The following is a 15,781-nucleotide window of genomic DNA, read 5'->3' as shown; positions in this document are numbered from 1 at the left end:
TTTACCTTTTCCTCTTTTTTGTTGTGGTACCAAGTCTTGGAAATACAATATGTATTTTACACTTTCAGCACATCTCAATCCTGTGTGGCTACTGGACAGTGAAGATCTATATAATACTAAGTGTACAAGGTATCCAATCATCCTTTTATGTTGTTGTCTTTTCTACTTGTCGTACCATGACAAATAACAACAGTAGCAGTTTCAAGAAATTTCTACCATCACCATCTTCAAGGAGATGCTCTATATATCTCCAAATTTCCCTTAAAATATAGTTAAACAAAAGGCTGCAAAGGCAGTCATTTGCTAAGTAATTTAGGAATGCTCGTGGCTCCTGTGAGAAGATTTATCCTTTTACGGAGTTTTCATTACTCGTACATGCAGAGGACAGAGCTACGCGGGTGACAGGCCCTTTAAGAAGTATTTATTTAGAGTACAACTAGAGAAAGGCTGGCTGCTCTGCCGGGTAATGCAGAAATCTAAGGGCGACTCCCACACTCCAGACACCTGGCTGAGCTTCGCGTCCAAGGGGAGGACGCGGTTCTAGACAACCCGGCCGCGGTGGAGGCTGCAGCGCGGACCCAGCACCCCGAAGGAGGTCCCCGAGCCCGCGGGCCGCTCGCAGCTCTCAGGCCCGGCCTGACACCCGGCGCGGTTATCCCGCAGCGCTGAACGCGACTCCCCGCGCCTCGGCTCCAAGGAGGCCCCGGGGTCCGCACCCGCCCGGGCTTTTCAACTGGGCTTGCCCGGGCGCCTAGCGGCCGTCCTGGAGCTCCCGAGCCCTCGACTCGGGCCTCCCGGTCCCGAGTGCGGAGACGCGGCCCGGCCCGCACTCACCGACCTGGCAGGCAGCGGGGCCTTCGTACTGCCGCTTCCGGCCTAGTCGCAACCCCTCCCGACGGGGGTGGTCCACACGCCGGCAAGATGGCGGCCGCAGGACGCGGTCAGTAACCGGGGCCACAGGCCCAGGGTCCACTACCCGACCACCGCGCCTCGCAGACGCGCGGACTTGCCTGGGCCTGGGAAGGGGAGTTCCCCGCTACGAGCCCCGCCCCTCGCTCGCCCGCGGAGTCGCACCGCCCTGGGGCGGGGCCACGGCCCCAGAGGCCCCACAGGCCCCGCCTGCTGTCCAAGCGCCCTGGTCCATCTCCTCAGGTCCCGCCCCCTGAGTCCCCAGGCGGGATCCTGGTCACGTGGAGCCGGACTCCTCTCAGAGCTGGGTTATCAATTTTAAGGGATTTGGACGCTTTAGCTCATTTAATTGGTTTAAATTTCCATTAAGGTACTTCCCTGGTGGTCCAGTGGTTAAGACTCTGTGCTCCCAATGTAGAGGGCCTGGGTTCTAAGATCCTGCACGCCCCAATGAAGATGCCCTGTGCAGCAGCTAAGACCCTCACAGCGAAATAAATAAATATTTAAAAATAAATTTCCATTAAAAATTTATTTGTGGGGCTTCCCTGGTGGCGCTTCCCTGGTGGCGCAGTGGTTGAGAGTCCGCCTGCCGAAGCAGGGGACACGGGTTCGTGCCCCAGTCCGGGAAGATCCCACATGCCGCGGAGCGGCTGGGCCCGTGAGCCACGGCCGCTGAGCCTGCGCGTCCGGAGCCTGTGCTCCGCAATGGGAGAGGCCACAATAGTGAGAGGCCCGCGTACTGCAAAAAAAAAAAAAAATCTACTTGTGGGCCATCTATGTAGTAGAAAGTCCAGGGTATTTGGTTCACGATTTATTCACTCATTTACTCATTCCACAAACACGTCTCGAGTGCCTATTGTGCACTTGCTGTAATGCTGGGGACACTGGAGTGAGCAAAAAAGACATGGTCCTGGCAGGAAACAGGCAATTAGAGGGCTGCCTAGTTAGGGCTAAAACAGCGCTTCGGCAGGAGGGGCGCCCCTTTAGTGTTTGGGGTGTGTGTGTCAGGAATACTTCCTTGACTGCTAGGCTGAGACAAGGATGAAGACGGGATAGCTGGGAAAGCAAACAGGTCGGAGGGGTTTGGAAGAGAAGAGCCTTCTAGAGCAGAGGAAGAGCATATAGCAGTGCGGAAACAGTGGAGTATGGACAAGTGAACAGAGGAAGTGGGGACAGATTAAGATGATGTATTAGAAAGGCATTTGGAAATCAGGTTAGTGAGTCTGTATGGACTTTTCCTAAAGGCATTGGTGCAGTCATTGAAGGTTTTTAACCAGGAGAATGGTGTAATCAATTTTTACGGGATAAGGTAAGTATCCAAATGAGAGATGATGGTAACCCAGACTACCAGTGGTATGGAGAGTGGGGATGGAGAGAAGTGTGTGGCCTGAGGAATATTTAGACGTTGGGATGAACAGAGCTTGATGATTGATTAAGTGAGTCAGGGAGAAAGAGGATTCTAGGTTTCTGGCTCCCGTAATCGAGTGAATGGGGCTGCCACAGGTGTTACAAATCTTATAGAAACTTTCTTCAGTTGTCCAGCAATCTGTGCTTGTCTGTTCACAGTTAAAGGTTGGTGATTTGGGGCTTGTGACAGATATAAACAGCATACTGAGCTTAGTCCTGATGATTTTCAAGGCAGATAGTTTGGGTAAGAGGATGAGTTTGGGGAGAGTATTGCCTGTGGAGGTCTAAGGCTCCTTTTCACTCCTGCTGTTGGAGAAGTGGAGGCTTAGGAAGGTGCTGAGTACTGAGGGCAGATACCATAGGATTCATCCCTTCAAACACTATCTTGCCAATCTTCTCAATAGTTTTGGTCCTGGCCCCAAATCCCCAACCTCAGATCAATACAAGTCCCTTCCTTCTCCACTCCTACCATACAAAGCTGAGGGAAACATCTCACACTCAGGAGGTGACTTTGCTTCCTACTTCAGAAAGGAAATTAAAACTATTAGTTAGGAATTCCCAGAGTCTCCTACTATTTTCTCTTTCCTTCCCCTCACATCTTCACTCATTTTTACCTTCTTATAGCTGATGTAGAGAAAGAGGAGGGGCCCTATATGCTGTTTCTCCTGGGACCTAGCACCATCAATTTTCTCCTCTTCCATGTGTCTTCAACCTCCTCGTTTCTACTGGTTCTTTACCTTCAATATATATTCAAGTCACTCCCACTTTTCTCCTTGAAGGAGAAAGCCATACTCATTCTCTCTAATCCCACATCCTCCTGTCTTCTCCTGAATTGGGTTGACTCAGACTTTCATGCCCACCATTCCATTAAAACTGCTCTTTACTTGCCTATTGTTGTCATCCCCTTCTGAAATATATGCTCCACATCCTCAGTTTTCATTCTGTTAAACCTCCACCCACAAGTGTCAGCAAGGCATTCGGTGACCCAGTTAGGAATGACCATTCCTTGGCCTCCCTTTCAGCTAGGTGTGGCTATATCGAAAAAGACTCACAGACTTAGAGAACGAACTTGGGGTTACCAGGGGGAGGGATAGTTAGGGAGGTTGGGATTGACACGTACACACTGCTATATTTAGGACCTACTGTACAGCATAGAGAACTCTGCTCAATATTATGTAACAAACTAAATGGGAAAAGAATTTGAAAAAGAATAGATACATGTATATGAATAACTGAATCACTTTGCTGTATACCTGAAACTAATACAACATTGTTAATCAATTGTACTCCAATATAAAGTAAAAAGTTAAAAAAAAAAAAAACTGTGACCAGTGAGATGTGAGTAGAACTGGATCATGTCCCTTAAAAGAGAAGCTGCTTGCTGTCTACTACCTCTTCTCCCTTCTTGCTCTCTGGAAAATGGCAAAAAGAAACATGGACTGGAAAGGGAAGCCATGTATTTAGGAAGGCAAAACTGCTCCATTAGTCTAAGTCCCAGCCTAATTTGGGGAGCTGAGGTTCCCTCCTCCCTTGGATCAGCCACAAAGTTTCGACCATTACACAAGAGAAAATAAACTCTCTTCTTTTAAAAATTACTGTTTGTTCGGACCTGTTTGTTATAGTGGCTTAGCTTATTCCCTAACTAATAGACAGGGGCTCTGTCTGCTTTATTCTCTACTTAATCTCCAAGACCTAAAACAGTGCATAGCACAGAGCATATGCTCAAAAATTTGTTGAATAAATCCTAAAGCAATATCTTTCTCTGCTCTACACTCCCCACTAGCTAATATCTTTTTCTCCCCTTCGTTTTCCATCTAAGCTTTTGTGAAAGTGTACTCTTTTCACAATGCTTTCAGTTCCTTGCACCCTAAAGTCCCCATAGGAATAAGTGACACTTTTCTCATTCTACTTGGAGACTGATTCTCCTTCTTCACTAAACCGTGTTCCTTGTGAGTAGAACTGGAGAATGTCCCTTAAAAGAGAAGCTGCCTGACATCCACTTATTCTTCTCCCTTCCGGCTGTCCGGAAAATGGCAGACAGTATTCTCCTTGTGGATAGTAAACTTTTAGTACAGAACTTTGGATTTCCTGTAGCGCTCGACTACATAATATGTATTCAAAAATATTTACAAAGTGGGAGAATACATTGTATTTGTTGGAAGGTTAAAGCGTATCAGGGAATTTAACAGACTGGTCTGAGGTTACACTAGCTGTCTTTATCAAACATTCATTTTTGTAATGGATGCCGGAGTTGCTAGTCTTAATGTTTGTTTTGTTTTTTAAACTTCTGTAACCCTATCAGGATGCTCTTCTTTTTAAGCTCCTTTATTAATGTTGTGGCGATCCAGTATAGGATTTTTTGTTGTGGTTTTAAACCAATAAAGGAGAGCAGTTGAAGATTGCTAATTTCCTTCTTATTTACTGCTGCCCTCGGCAGCAATTCAGCAACTATTGGAATAGTCCATGGAGTCTGTGACTGGCTAATCCCAACTCCCTTTATTTTCACATGAAAAAAATCAGTCTGTACCTGAGAGCAACTTTTACTCTTTACGCACCAAGTGGAAATTAAGGCCCTGTGAACATGTGATATGGCTTAGGTAATCTTTTTACAAAGGTTGAGGATGAGAAGATTTGAGATATCTTAAAATAATGGTCTTTAAAAAGTATTCTAGGGCTTCCCTGGTGGCACAGTGGTTGAGAGTCCGCCTGCCGATGCAGGGGACATGGGTTCGTGCCCTGGTCCGGGAAGATCCCACATGCTGCGGAGCGGCTGGGCCCGTGAGCCATGGCCGCTGAGCCTGCGCATCCGGAGCCTGTGCTCCGCAACAGGAGGGGCCCCACGGTGAGAGGCCCACGTGCCGCAGAAAAAGAGAAAAAAAAAAATAGAAGTATTCTAGCACACTCCCAAATTAATTTTGTAAAACAATGCACTTATTCATACATTTTGGGGGATTACATCTAACACTGTCATAGTAAATTTACAAAGTTGCCAAGGGTATGATTTTTAATACATTTTTAATGTTTATATTGTAAATAAAATGGTTGTATCGAACTTTAAATGTATCCAATGAAATTTAAATACCTTAGTGTAAATTTCTCACTATCATTCATTTAAAAATTTAGTGAATAAGCTATTCTTTAATTGTAGGAAATTTTATATTATTCTATTTTTTTCTCCTTGAACTTGTATGTCCATTCTACTGTCTCCCAGTGGATTATTTATGAGTTTGATAACAAACAATTATATAGCATGCACTACGTGCCAGATACTTTACAATATAGGCTCATTTAACATTCTATCTCAGATTGGGCGCTTTGAGAGCCATCTTCCAAGATGGAGATTAGGTTGTAGGATACTTACTAGAGAGTATTCTTGAGATAAACACTTGTGAAAGAGGGGAAGATGATGTAGGATTGGGCAGAGGGAGAAGCCGAGCTATGATTCAATACCAATAAAGGACTCAGCCAATCCATGGGAAACTTTGGAATTGAACTGGCCCTTCAGAGTTGTCTTGAGTTGGGACAAGGGACCCAGGCCATTATTACTACCTCACTGATGTGGATGTGTCATTGATGTGAGCTGTCCCTTGAAAAAGGATGACTTTGAATGAGGCAGTTTTCTTGGCAAGGCAGTCCCCAAAGAAGGCTGACAGCTGTGGGCCAGCTGCTGGTAACACTCCCAGCAGCTGAAGGAATAAGTCACTCATTACTGAAGGGGGACATCTGGGTGGTGCATCACAGAATTCACCACAATCTTATAAGGATGAGGCTGATAATTTCCCCACTTTACAGATGAGATAACTGAGGCACAAAGAGGTTAAATAAATTGCCTAAGATACCTCTTAAGTGGTGGGGCTAGGATATGAACCCAGACAATCTGGCTCTACCCTTGTGCTTCTAACTACTGGTCCATTCACTACCAAATAAAACAGCCTCTGATCTAATTCTATGTGCCATTAAAATTATCTTTTAAAACAGAGGTTGGCAACCTTTTTTTTGTGAAGGACCGGAGAGTAAATATGTTCAGCTCTGCAGGCTATACTGCCTCTACCACAACTCCTCAATTCTGTTGTTCTAGTCCAAAAGCAGCCACGGACAGTTCATAAACAAAGGGGCATGGCTGTGTTCCAGGAAAATTTATTTACAGAAACAGGTGGCAGTTTGGATTAGTTTACTAACCTCTGTTTCAGGGAAAAAAAAAATATTTCAAGATAGAGGAAACACTCACCGTTTATTGTTACAGGAATAAAGTAGTACCAGATGGAATATACATAATGATCCTAACCTTATTTTTTAAAGACTAGAGGGAATTGTGCCAACATTTTAACAGTAGATGTCTCTGTGGGGTAGGTTTAAAGGTGATCAATATTTTCTTTATTATACCTTTCTGTTTCCTGAGATAAAAAATGTAAAACTTTTTTAATGAGAAAAAACCCAGTGAATATTATTTTAAAGAGTATTGTTGTAGGGATTAGGATGCTTAATTCCATAATGATAGACAGACACTTCAACTTCATAATCCTATACCCACAGAGTTAAGTCAGAGATAATAAGGTTCAAGCAGCAATGCAAAGTGTCTATCAACTGGGGTAGTTTTAGGATGATAACTGCACCATGGGCGATGGGAACATTTCTTGCTTTGCTCATTGATTGCCTCTTCACAGGGTGTCTGTTTCACTAGTGGATATCTTGGCATTATGGATTAAATGTTTGTACTCCCCCCCTCAAATTGATATATTGAAATTCTAACCCTCCATGTGATGATTTTAGAAGTTGGGGCCCCTGTGAGGTAATTAGGTCATGAGGGTGAAGCCCTCAAGAGTGGGAGTAGTGCCCTTATAAAAGCGAACCCAGAGAGCCCTCTCAACCCTTTTCTGCCATGTAAGGACACAATGAGAAGTCGGCACTGAAACCCAGAGGAGGGCCTTCACCAGAACCTGACCGTGCTGACCTCATCTCAGACTTTCAGCATTCAAACTGTGAGAAATAATCTTCTGTTGTTTATAAGGGACCCAGTCTATGCCAATTTGTTACAACAGCCCGAACTGACTAAGAAACTGGGCTTATCCCTCCCGATGAGCACTGAAGCACTAAAGTAGCAGCCGTCAACATTACAATCAAATCCCAGTGAAACCACAGCCATCTCTCTCCCTGGTCTCTTCCACTCATTGGGTGGGATTTGAGTAAATCACATTTGGGCTTTTGAAACAGATAAGGTGTCTAAATTCTGCTAATTTCTCTGCTCCCACAGCCATTGCCCTAGTTTATTTAGGTCTTAATTACTGCTCACCCAGACAATAGTCTCCAAACTTGTCTCTGGTTCCCCTGTTCCTACCCTTTTATGCTAAACCTTTGATCTTCCTGAAGCACATCTCAAGCGACTCTCTTATTTAGAGCCCTTCATTGGCTCATGTTTCCTACAGACCAAGATCCAAACCCCTCAGCCTGGAGTTAAGATGTCAATACTGTTAATTCTTTGTGGCTGATGAGAAAGAAAATTTGTATTTTCAATGGATCAAATTAATTTTAGAATTACCTGAACCCAATGAAGCCCAAAGCAGTTGTAAAAGTAGTAAAATGAGAAAAAGGCTTCCCGAACCAACACTGCAAGTTAGACATATATCTAACTGTGAAGATAATGAGTTCAGAACCGGTGTCATTTTTTTTTTTTTTTGCGGTACGTGGGCCTCTCACTGTTGTGGCCTCTCCCGCTGCGGAGCACAGGCTCCGGACGCGCAGGCTCAGCGGCCATGGCTCACGGGCCCAGCCACTCCGCGGCATGTGGGATCGTCCCGGACCGGGGCACGAACCCGTGTCCCCTGCATCGGCAGGCGGACTCTCAACCACTGCGCCACCAGGGAAGCCCAGAACCAGTGTCATTTTGAGGGAAAGACCAGGTCACCAAAAACTCAAAGCATATCTGATTGGCCTCAGCCAATAATTTGGACTGTTTCTGATGTAATGTGCAATGTGTGACTATAAAATCTTCAAATGGGTAATGGACTTAATTCTCATGTTCAAAATCTTGGACTATCAGCCGCTTATTTGCAAAACCAAGCCTGGCTTTCTCAGCTGAGTATAATTGTAACCCCAGGAAGAAATGGAAGAGGTAAGAATTCAGAAGCATAAAGAGAATCAGAATCAGGATAGAAATGATGAGGAAACAAATTTACTTCCTAAGTTTTAGCCCTTTTGTAAATTTTGTATCAGGCAGTTTTATAGTCATTGCAATGTTGAGTATATTTTGTCTTCTCTTGAAAAACATTTAAAAAGGGGGACTCAGTTTGCAACGATGTTTAGAGTTTGGAGAAATGTAATCTATTAAATTAGTATATTTCATGAGTTATCTGTGTAAGTGAGGTATATATATTGTTTTAAAATTAATAAGTTAATAAATGGTGAATATTCCTCTCTATGTAACATACTCAAAAGCTTCTGGGATATTAAAAGAAGTTATAGACATGAGATTGTCCTCATTCTGGCCCAACATATCTTTCCAACTTGATCTTTTAACCCATACTAGCTCCAGCCCTACTGAATTATTCCCAATTACTTTTACAAAGCAACTTCCCTAAACATGCCTTTATTCCATTTTTCCCTGGAATATCCTTCTCCATGGCTTAGAAAAATTAAATTCTATCCGTTTCTCAAGATACGTCCCTCAGTTTCTCAAAGTCTCCCACAACTGGAGGTCATGTCTACCTTTCTGAACTCCTTGGCACTTGTCACTGTGCCTGTCTCACACCCTTAGCCTATTTACACATACACACGCATAATTACATATTATATTATAATAATGTTATTGCAGATTATATTACAATATACTCATATGGTTCTACTGTGAATTCCTTGAGAGTGGGATACACATTACAATTATCATTGTTCCCCATATTATTTGTTGAATCAAAACAATGAATGCATGATGAACAATTAAAGAAACACATGAATGCTTCCATTCCAACTCAAAATTTAAAAATATTATTGCGAAAACAATATTGAAGGAAATGTCTTAAAATTCAGATATTTCTACCATGCAAAACTGTTTTCATTTCTCTGCTTCACTTTCAGGATTTAGCTATACTCATACAGCATATTTGTTTATGTAACAGGATGTTAAAAATAGGATTTGTCATCACTAGACTGGAGCAAAATAATAGGTGATGAATATTCTCACATTCCAAAGTGATATCACCTATGCAGTGCTAGCATAGTGCTAGCATAGTGCTAACACCTATGCAGTGCTGGAAAAATTTTGTAACCTGAAGACCTAAACACACTGAGGGATATAAAGGGGTTGGGAATGAAGAGTCTGGGGGAGATATTTTTGGAGGAATTCATTTCCAGGGAGTCTCACTCCTAATCCCCTAGGAGAGGTCTAAAAGTGCTGTCCTCAATGGAGAGCTTGATCGGTGCAACTGTGAACAGGGATGCAGGCAGGAAACGTGGCACACTGCTGTCTGAGCCATGCCTGGAAACTCAGAAGGCCAGCTAGTTACTCTGAAGGTCGAGAGGTGAGAGGTGCGTCTATGGGAACAACCTTCATTCCTAGTGTTTGTCAGGATAAATGATGCAGGAGCGTGCCCTGCAGACTAGATGTGGGTCACAAGGGGAGAGGGGCAGCCTAGAGCAGTCAGTTGGAGGGCTTTCTGGTGGGAGGGAAGCGACTTCAGCTGATAGACTTCGGAGGCGTTTCATGTCTGGTGTGAAGGAGGACTGTGTTTGACACTTGCCAGAGAGGAGACCTTGCCAGTTTAAGAGATCTTGACAAGGGATCCTCAGTGAAGCAGAACCCCTGATGAAAGCAGGAGAGCTGGAGAGTGGAGAAAGGGATCACGTGAATATCTTCCAAAACCAAAGCAAAGTAGTAATCAGTTAAGTAGATCTTTCCAGGCTTTCTGCCTGAAGAGTTAGAAACTGCTCTTTATGAGTTTGGGGAAGACAGAGAGGCACAAAGTGGGGAAATGGAAATGACCATTTCCCCTTTCCCACTGCAGGCTTCCAGCCTGAAGCGAGCCCCAGCTGGGGAGAGGAGAAGCTTTAAGCTCAGAGTTTTAGCTGCTACATGGAAATAGACTTTTTAATTATTGAAACATCATTTTTTTTGTTTCTTTGGTTTTTGGTTTTTTTTTTTTTTTTTTTTTTGCTCTACGCGGTCCTCTCACTGTTGTGGCCTCTCCCGTTGCGGAGCACAGGCTCCGGACGCGCAGGCTCAGCGGCCATGGCTCACGGGCCCAGCTGCTCCGCGGCATGTGGGATCCTCCCGGACCGGGGCAGGAGCCCGTGTCCCCTGCATCGGCAGGCGGACTCTCAACCACTGCGCCACCAGGGAAGCCCGCATCAGTTTTATGACTCAATGTGAAAGAAGTGATTTTTATATCAAAGACTGATTCAGAGACTCATGACACCTGCCTATAATTTCATCCAATGGGAAAGGAAAATCCTGCCCTCAAAAATAGGTATGAAAGGACAGTTGGGGGAAAAATAAAGTTGTTTTGTGATGGATCCTATGGAGTCCTGCTCTTTCAATAGATTCGTTACATTCAACTGCAATCAGAATGAATGAACCATTTTACGCAACTAAAATTTCAAGTCTTTAATAAATTAGTACAAATTGTAAAATATGATAAATACACAAAAGTTTTTGCAACTGTACACTAAAATATTAATTGCATAAACACTGTGATATTACACAGGGCTGAGGCCTATGGTTCTGTAGTTTGTGCATTAAACACCTCCAGGAAGGCCATTTGCATCATGGTTATTCTACAGTTGTGAGGCAGCAAGACTCTTGAGGAAGGGACACTTTTCTAATATGAGGTATGATGCTATATGTTACATGTATGGTACCTTAAAGGAAATGATACTGTATATCCCAAGAAGTATTCACGCATGGTGTATTAACTAAGCAAATGCTCAGACTGTTAAAACTGTTATATTGTGATGATGGACGTTTACACATTGAGTTTAAAAATAATCTCTCCAAAAGCAACTTCATTTTTATTAAGCTGGAAGGAAAAGCATCTGTGTAATTGTTTATTTAATGGTTTAAAAGTTAAAATTCCAAATTTTATTTGTTTTTTTTTAACATGTCAGCCAAGAAAATACATATCTGTCATATTTGCTGTCTCATAAGTATGCCAGAAATAAGTGTATTGGGTGAAATTGAATAGCGCCAAAGACTGAATTTAACTGGAAGAGACTGCTTAAAATGGGAAGGCACTGACTTCTGTGAGAAACTCTAAGCTTTTTTTCTTATCCTATCCTGCTATCTTATTCTATTATCAGGAACTTTGTCTCCCAATACATGTAAATTCTATATCTCTGAATGAAGATCTAAACCATTTCCTGTTTATATAGAAATAATTTCTTATATTAAAGCCTGCAAATTGTTTATTAAATACATGTGTTATTGCCTAACATTTTTTCTTTCTTGTAGTTTTACTATATATGTCTGGGAAGTAAAACTCCCACTTAATAGCCTATAAAGTCTGCTGACGTATCAGCAGTTGCCTTGACATTATTAGATGCAAGTAAGCCCTACCCTGACTATTAAATAGAATAGAATCTAAAAAATATAAGAGGAAGGACACTTCCAAACTCATTTTATGAGGCCAGCATTACCCAAACCAGACAATAACACCAAAAGAAAATAAAGTCACAGGCCAATATCCTTTATGAACACAGACGCAAAAATCCTCAACAAAATATTAGCAAACTAGAATTCAACAATACACTAAAAGGATCGCACACCATGAACAAGTAGGATTTGTGCCGGGATGCAAGGATGGTTCAACATCCACAAATCAATGTGATACACCACATTAACAAAATGAAGGACAAAATTCATACTGATCTCAATAGATGCAGAAAAAGCATTTGGCAAAATGCAACATCCATTTATGATAAATAGAAGTGGATAAGCTTATTCATTCTAATAAGTGCATTGACTCTATTCATTTTTCTTGTAGTTGAAATTAACATTGGTGTTCCTAGCATCTCTTTAAAATTTTAGTTTCTGAAAATTATTCCTTTTAACCTGAATTTTTTGCTTTGTGTTTATTTTAGAGGTTGGGGAGTGGAGAGTATATAAACAATGAAATAAAATCTACTCCCTTTTAACTATGCCCACATATATACACAGGGGGATGGGAGTTAAGGGTGATTATTACTCACAACATTCTTCCTCTGGACTTGGAGTTATTGATAATTGAGAAATACATACAATAGGGACATGGAGATCAGAGCGTCAGCATTACTATTAGTAAAGCTGAATGCAGCTTGGACCTGCAACCCCAACTAAGTTTCCTGGTACTAGCATTCATGTCTAGACTTCGGACTTTCTCACCAAACAGAACCTTCCAGCTGCAAGGGACGTTACTCACTACTTCCCATCCTTAGATCTCTAATAGTAAGTTATGTAGAAGATGAGGTCACACATGCATAGGACTTTGAACACATTAATTCTACCCACTCAGGAAACATGGGCCAGTGGATGTTAGACTATTACCCCCATCATTTAGAATAAATCTAAATCCTCCTCCTGTGGAGAGACTAAATAAGGGGAGAAAAGAGGTACCAAAGGTTATACACTAGTAGAAGTATCATAGAAATATGAAAGCAGGGGCGTACTTGTTAAAGAAAATGGAAATGTCAATCAACATTCTTGTTGGAACTACAGTCATTGATCAGTTGCAACCATAAGTTGGCCAAGGATACAAGAATTTGGCAAAAATCAATGGAAGCATCCTATGAGCTTCAATTTGCTATATGGAATTTCCAGTAGATGATATTGTGTATTTGGTTATTACGGTATTTGTAAGTACATACCCTTCATATCAGTAATATTTAGAATAAACTTATGTACCTATATATATATACACACTTTTTTTTTTCAGGGTCGATTGTTAAATACTTTCCAGCAAACTACTGGGTACTGTCCTTTTCCTTCATTTCCTTCCCTCTGCTGGGTCAGTTGGGTACTAAGCTCTTCGATTCTACTTTCTAAACATTTCTTGGAATTGTTCACTTCTTTCCATTCCTACTATTGACGCTTAAGAGCCCTGCCTCTTAGTTTACTAAGTTTCCTAATAGGTTTCTCAGTCTCCAGGCTTGCTTCCCTGCAAGATTAATTCTTCACACGGTCACGAGAGTGATTTTCCTAAAATGAAAATGTAATCATGTCATTCCTCTGCTTAACATTGTTCACTGGTTCCTCATTGATTTCAAGATAGTCTAAACCCTTTAACACAGCAGAAAAGAAAGTGTCTACTTATCCTCTGCTCCCTGCACTTCCAACCTCTGTGTCACAGTCTGGGCTGGGTGCCACCTTTGCAGGTCTCTTTCATAGATATTATCATGCTGTATTGCTGTTGCCTTTTTTTGTCTAATATTTTGTTATAAAAATTTTCAAACATACACAAAAGTTGACAGAATTATATAGCCAACCCACTACCCACCATCTAGATTCCACAATTAACATTTGATCTATAATATTTGACATATTTGCTATATCATAATATTCATCCATCTACCCATCCCTCTATGCATCTTCTGTTTATATAATGCATTTCAAATTTGCAGACACCAGTACACTTGCTTCCAAACACTTCAGCATGATCTTACTAGCTAGAGTGGGATATCTGACTACTTGAAAATGTTTTTGGTAAAACTTGTCATTGCCTTTTTCTTACCTATCTCTTCCACTAGGCCGAGGTGACTGTGTCATTTGTTTTCTACTCAAAAACAAATGAGACACATTATGCCTCACACATAGTAGGAACAAGGTTAACATTTCTTAAATGAATACATTTCAGATTTCATCAGATGTTAGTTTCTTGATTCATATATCAAAGTAATTTTTTCACCCCTTTGATTCATCTTCTTATTTCCCTACCCAGAAAATTTGTAGACAGCAACTTTCATTCTACCTATTCAGCATCATAGGGAATTAAGAATTTTAATCTGTTAATGATAGTAGACAAACTCTCTCATGGTGTCTTTCTACAAAGCCCCACAAGGTGGTGCCCAAATATCTTTTTTTCAAACAGTCGTCCCTCAAGACCCATGGTCAGTCCTCACTAATTTCTGTTAATATTTGGCATTTCTGAATTTGGTTAATTAGTGTAATGGAATATTATACATATAAATATAAGTAAGAAAAATTACTTACATAAATAAAATTATACATGTGTATTTCTGAATCTATGGCTCTGGATATAAACAATGAATAATGATATTAGGTACCTTAAATTTGTGTGAGTTGTATATCATTAAAATGTTTTTCACATCCAAAATAGTAAAATATGAATTTATCTCAAGTCCTATTTACTGTAAACTTTGTCCATGAAAAATTTACCCTTAGTACAGAATTTAAAAGGACAGAGGAAGAAACAAACTATTGTATAGGAGGAACTATGTAATTTAGATGTAACTCAAAAAATGATGACTCTGTTACCTCAACTGGGGACAATGTTGTGTGAACCAGAGTTGTAAAGCGTTGACATAATGTGGGATAATAAGTTACTTAATGTTCTTAAAACACTTTAGTTCCAGAAATTTGATTGATTTATTTAAAAAACTTTCCTTGTTGAATATTCTTATTAAATCCCAAATGGACTGACCAGAAAACTCAAATGGATGTTGAGTTTCTGCAACTTTTTATTCATGCAAATGATGATATCTAACCATATTACTAGCTGTATTTTGATCAGGTATCAATAACATGCACAGTAACCACAGTTTACTCAAATCAGTGTGACAACAATCCCAGGCTACTCTGGCAAACCTGCCCAAACCTAAAGGAGAAAGTTCTTCAACTCGGGGCTCTCATAAATGGTGTTCATTGCCTTTGATGGCCCAGGCATTAAGAGTTACACAGTGAGAGATGAGACTCATTATGTCCTGGAATTTAGCCCATGATAATTTGTCTTGAGCCATTTGCAACTAAGGGAAAATTCCTATTTTTCAAACATATATTGTTGGCCATATAACAGGCTCCTTTTTCTCCTGCTCTGGCACAAGCCTGGATGGTACCAAGGCCTAGAAACCTCCTGGGGTATTTAGGGATAATGAAAGATGACCAGCTGATGTACAAAGATCTAAACTTTGTTCCCTCACTATCTCACAGGATGATCTTTGGGTGGGTCTCAACACCTGCCCTCTATTTTATCACCTGTGAAGTGGAAGAATCAAATAAAAGTGGTCTCTAAGTTTCCTTCCAGTTCTGAGATTTGATGCTATTATTTGTCCCCAATAAAAGTGTAAATACCATTTAGTGGGAAATGGAAGAATTCACCAAGATACAATACAACACTCTAATACCTGAAAATAAAATCAACTAAATGAAAAATAGAAAATATTTTCCCCATTAAAAGCAGAGTTTGGTCAAGGCTTAATAAATAGATCAGGGGTCCCCAACCCCTGGGCCACACAGCAGGAGGTGAGCGGCAGTCAAGCGAGCGAAGCT

The 15,781-nt window shown here is 41.4% G+C and overlaps 1 protein-coding gene across 8 annotated transcripts in view; it reads right to left on the bottom strand.

Annotated features, from left to right (window-relative positions):
* Positions 1-1,061, bottom strand: part of MIOS (meiosis regulator for oocyte development) — a 41,258-nt gene extending 40,197 nt beyond the window's left edge. For 3 of the 8 annotated variants that reach the window (XM_089917038.1, XM_022586775.3, XM_089917039.1), the window contains exon 1: positions 6-825. The gene's annotated coding sequence lies outside the window, so the exon portion shown is untranslated. The other 5 variants (XM_022586782.3, XM_022586756.3, XM_089917037.1 and 2 more) reach the window with 4 other exon arrangements.
* Positions 1,062-15,781: the final 14,720 nt, after the last annotated feature.

This window comes from Delphinapterus leucas, chromosome 9 (assembly GCF_059928025.1).
Source record: "Delphinapterus leucas isolate spDelLeu-1000000601 "Yukka" chromosome 9, BTC_Dleu_Yukka2, whole genome shotgun sequence".
NCBI lineage: Eukaryota > Metazoa > Chordata > Mammalia > Artiodactyla > Monodontidae > Delphinapterus > Delphinapterus leucas.
The sequence above is the reverse complement of the archived record's forward strand: the minus strand, read 5'-3'. Positions and strand labels throughout refer to the sequence as shown.